The following is a 5,649-nucleotide window of genomic DNA, read 5'->3' as shown; positions in this document are numbered from 1 at the left end:
TTTTACATTCTTCTGTAAATTATTGTTGTTCGGAACATAAAGTGCTTTTGAACATTAAAATTACCTAGAAGACGATTTATTGACAAAAGTCCAACAAACATTCAGAAAATATCATTTATGTGAAACATGATTAGATCTTTATTCTCACGAAATGAAAGCTATCGACAAGGCGTGTCAACTTGATTCCGCATTTTCAGATTTCCAGAAGGCTTTTGTCACCGTTTCTTACAAGGGGCTTCTAACCTATATGCAGTATCGTCTCAGTTGTGGGACTGTATTCGTGATTTCCTGTCAGAAATGTCACAGTTCGTAATAACTGACGGAAAGTCATTGAGTAAAACAGAAGTAATATCTGGTGTTCCACAAGGACGTGTAGTAGGACATATCGTGCTCCAGGTCGACATCAGAGCAGTCCGTTTTGTTTGCATAAGATGCTGTATTTACCGTCTTTGAAAGTCATCGCATGATCGAAACCAGTTGTTAAATGATTTAGTCAAGATATTCGTATGGTGCAAAAAGAGACAAATGGCTGTAAATAGTGGAAAGTGGCATAGGTAATGTAGTGGGGTAAGCAAACCAAAGACTGCGATTTATTGGCAGAACACTTATAAGATGCAACAGGTCTACTAAAAAGGCAGTATACGCTACGTTTGTCCGTCCTCTACTGGAGTACTGCTGCGAGGTGTGGTATCTGCTTCAGACGTGATTGACGGAGGCACCTCGTTCTGTATTGCCGCAAGATAGGGTAGGGAGTGCCACGTACACGATGCGTGAATTGGGGTTGCAGTAATTAAAACAAAGATATTCTTGGTTAGAATTGAGTCCTCTCGTGAAATTACAATCAACAATTTTCTCCTCTGATTCCGAATATATTTTGTTAGGGCTCACCTGCAGAGGGAGGAATGATCCTCGTGATAAAATAAGAGAAATTAGAGCTCGCAGAGAAAGATTAAAGTGCTCGTTTTCCCGGCTTGCTGTCCGACGGTGGAACTGCACGGAAATAATTTGAAGACGGTTCGGTCAATCCTCTGCCATGCACTTCATTGTGAATTGCAGAGTAATCATGTTGATATATATGTAGTTCTAGATGTAGGCAGATGAGTAATGTGCTCCGTATTCGAATCCCAGTGAGATTTACTTCATCACTTATCTTTGGTTGGAAGGAGCATGTCCAGCAGATACCAGCAGAGCGACACTAGCTTTGTCAGTGGCTGCAGGAAGCAGAGATTTTCCTGGAGCCTTTCGACTGATTTTTCAGCTGATAACAGCTGGTGATAGGTGTACAAAGCGCTTAGTCAATTAGGGCATATGACCGATTATCACGACATATCCATTTCATCCGCTGCAGCACTCTCAGTTATGAACGAACTCTGGCATAAAATACTGTATATTTGTTTGGCAGGTACGACCTGAGGCTACAGTTGGAGGAAGTGATAGAGTAACCCACCGTGTCGTCCTGTGAGTCAATCACTTTACACTTTCTATTATCTGCGGCCCATGTGGTCACTGTAGCAGCGTAAACAGATAACTACGGATTTGGTCTGAGCTTGAAGGCGTTTTGAGACATAAAGTTGACATAGGCCGGACAGTAATGGCTCCGTAGTCTCCGTTCAAAAGTTAGGCCTGGTTCTATAAATCGTAGTAGTTAACCTAATGCCCTCATGGTGCACTGACTTGAGTATTTTAAAATTTGAAAATCGTGTTGACCTACATATAACAAAGCCAGCATCGAAATAAACTCCTGTTAAACTGCAAAAGGGAGGATCTGTTTGCTCCCTTCCCTATCCGTATCTCTTCCTATTTAGACATTTTAAAGTGTTTAGGGCTTTGAGGTCTCCTACCTTCAGCCATGAACGTTGCTCGTTTACTAGAAGGCTCAGGAATCTCACAGACTCTTTATAATCAAGAATGCTATTGCTCGGTTTTACCTGACGTAATTTAAAATAAGTACGATGAAGGAGAAAATAAATGTATAGGTTTCCTTGGAACGAAAGGCTGGAACGTATTTTATTCGTACCTCGCTATAGACTTTTAAACGTCAACAGCAGTTGATGCTTTTTAGTTGCGAGACTAGAACGTGAATAAAAAATCGAAATGTCGTCCACAATCAGATGAAGCTGTACTATTTTTTTTATTGTGAACAATATGCTCTTTAGCAAATAGTGCGACACCCATTACGTATTTTAAGATCCATTTGTGCAACTGAGGCATAATATGGGGCCTCTAAGCAGTACCGTATTTTTAGCGCACGTCGAAGAAGGCTCTTATGGGGTGTTGTTTTGGCAGGAACGAACCGTATATCTGTATCTACTTCTGGACTTAATGAGGGGACCGTGGCAGAATCCCTCCACGAATCGGGATGTCGACCCTGAGACCAAATGTTGTGAAAATAGTTAATCAGGATGTCATAGGATGCCGAACATGGGTGTTTCACCATATTGTATTGAAACATGTCTCTACCTGAAGTGGCATGATAAAAGTCTGCCAATGCTGGATGTAGTCTTCACAAGAAGAAACGTGAGATGTAATTCTCATAGTGTACAGAGTCAAGATTAAAGTTAATTCTTCTACATTTTTGGGCGATGTATACGTAAATCCAAGCTTATTTGATGTAGGAGTTTTGTTCCATCATTTGGGCTGCCTCTTGGGGTGTCTTGTGAGAACCACATTGTTCATGACTGCTTTGAAGAGAACTGCCCCGCTTTTAACTGAATTCTTCACTACTGACTGCCACACTTGGATGAGGATGAGCGGTTTACGGTATTTAGGAACTTGGCACATGAATTCTTTTTATTCTAGCTGACTGTCCCTCTAGCGTTAGTCCTCGTAGCTCGGAGGGCTGGGAGGTGCCTTGAAAGCGATCTGTTTTTGAACCATAGCAGCATCGCCCGCATGTCCGTTGTAGAAGAGCGACTCTGTTAACTTGATCAAGTCACAGGTTCTTTGGCGCATTTTAAATTATGACGATGCGGTCTGATACACTGAAGAATTCTATTGAAGATGACAACGGCCGCGGAAGCCTACGCTTACACAAGTCACAGGTTCTTATTCTGTAGGGTAATGAATAAATTGGTGTTGACATCCCATCGGCGTTATGGTTGACAACAAAGTGAGGCATACGAGACACAATGTCTCTGGTGTTGCTCTGAAATACGGTATTCCCCGTTCTTTCAAAAAGTATGCCTCTCAGCCAGACGACACCGTAGGCAAGCGCCAGTGCAGATCCATTGAACCTCGTGTGCACTGAAGTCTCAAAAAGGAGAATTGGTTTTGGGAGTCAGTTCACAAGCTCACTGAAAGCCTCACTGGCGGAGGGTTCCTTTGATGGCAGGCCCAGTTAGCATAAGGGCGATCAAAAAGTTTCCGTTTGAGGGTGTTGCTGCAGCGTGTATGAAACGCAGCATAACCCCTCTGCGATTATATTCACTGATCAAGCAGAGAATTATGACCACCTACCCAGTAGTCAATATGTCCTCCTTTGGTACGGATAACAGCGGTGACATGTCATGGCATGGGAGGAATGATGCCTTAGTAGGTCGCTCGAGGGAGTTGGCACCACATCATCTGCACACACAAGTCGCCTGATTCCCGTAAATTTCGGGGAGGGGGGGCCACGAGCTCTGACGCCACGCTCAGTCACATTCCTGATGCGTTCGGGTTCAGATCTGGCGAGTTAGGTGGAGGGGGGGGGGGGAGGGGGCTGCACGTCAACTGGAACCCGCCATTGTGTTCCTTGAACCACTCCGTCACGCTACTGTCATTGTGACGTTGAGTATTACCTTGTTCAAAAATTCCATTGCCGGTAGGATATATGATCGACATGAAGGGGTGCACGTGGTCTCCAACCACTGTACAATACTCCTTGGCCATCGTGATGCCTTGCATGAGCTCCACTGGACCCAATGATGCCCTTGTAAATGTTCCCCAGACCGTATCGGAGCCGCCGTCAGCTTCTCTCCATCCTGCAGTGCAGGTCTCAAGGAGCTGTTCCCCTGGAAGACGACGGATTCACGCCCTTCCATCAGCATGATGAAAAAGATATCGGGATTCATCAGACCATGCAACGCTCTGCCATTGCGCCAACGTCCAGTGCCGATGGTCGCGTGCACAATTCATTTGTAGTTGCGATGTCGCGGTGTTAACATTGGCACATGCATAGATCGTCGGCTAAGGAAGCCCATTCTTAGTATTCGGTGCACTGTGTGTTACACTCATTTCTACTCTGCCCAGAATTAAAGTCTCACGTTAGTTTCGCTGCAGTTCGCCGCCTGTCCTGTTTGACGATGATGATGGTGATATTTGGTTTGTGGGGCGCTGAACTGCGCGTTTATCAGCGCCTGTACAAATTCCCAATCTTTACTCAGTCCAGTGACCGATCATGAAACGATGAGGACAACACCAACACCCACTCCCCGGGCGGAGAACATCCCCAACCTTGCCGGGAATGGAACCCGGGACCCATGTTTGACGACTCTGCCCATCCTACGTCTTCCGACATTTCTAATGAGGGCTGGCCGCCCCAACCCCACGACGTCTGGACGTGGTTTCACCTTGTTTGCTCCACGTGTTGAAGACAATCACCACAGCACTCCTCGAACACCCGACATGTCGTGCAGTTTCCGAAATGCTCGTGCCGATCCTCTGATCCTCTGGGCCATCACAATCTGCCCTCGGTAAAACTCAGATAGATCGCGCGCTTTCCCCCTACATGCACCGTGCGTGTGTCTAACTACACACATGCTCATAAATTAAGGATAATGCTGATACATGGTGAAACAACGCTCTGGTGGGTGGTTTGGGGGGTTTAAATCGCCTCGGGGTATGACCAAGCGGTGCATTTGACCTGCGGTCGTCGCTTGGCGGCGCTGTCAGCAGTCCACATACGCAGAGGTGTGATGGTGCATGTTAGAGTACGGCGCAGCGAGTAAGTGTGCAGACGTTTTCAGACGTGCTAATGATGACTGTGTGTTGAAAATGGCTCAAAGAACACAAATTGATGATGGGTAGAATACTAGGGCGACTGGAGGCTGGTCAAACACAGCAGGTCGTACCACGGGCCCTTCGTGTGCCACAAAGTGTGATCTCAAGATTGTGGCAACCATTCCAGCAGACAGGATACGTGTCCAGGCGCTATAGTGCGGGACGTCCACAGTGTACTACACCACAAGAAGACCGGTATCTCACCATCAGTGCCCGCAGACGGCCGTGGAGTACTGCAGGTAGCTTTGCTCGGGACCTTGCCGCAGCCACTGGAAAAGTTGTCTCCAGACACACAGTCTACAGACGACGGAACAGACATGGTTTATTCGACGGAGACCTGCAAAGTGCATTACACTGACTCCTGGTCACAGTAGAACCCATAAAGCCTGGTGTCAAGGACACAGTACTTGATCATTGGAACAGTGGTCCCAGGTTATGTTGACGGACGAGTCCAGGTATAGTCTGAACAGTGATTATCGCCGGGTTTTCATCTGGCGTGAACCATGAACCAGATACCAACCCGTTAATGTCCTCGAAAGGGACCTGTATGGAGGTCGTGGTTTGATGATGTGGGGTGAGATTATGATTGGTGCACGTACATCGCTGCATGTCTTTGACAGAGGAACTGTAACAGGCCAGGTGTATCGGGACGTCATTTTCCACCAGTAT

The sequence above is a fragment of the Schistocerca cancellata genome, chromosome 2 (assembly GCF_023864275.1).
Source record: "Schistocerca cancellata isolate TAMUIC-IGC-003103 chromosome 2, iqSchCanc2.1, whole genome shotgun sequence".
NCBI lineage: Eukaryota > Metazoa > Arthropoda > Insecta > Orthoptera > Acrididae > Schistocerca > Schistocerca cancellata.
The sequence above is the reverse complement of the archived record's forward strand: the minus strand, read 5'-3'. Positions refer to the sequence as shown.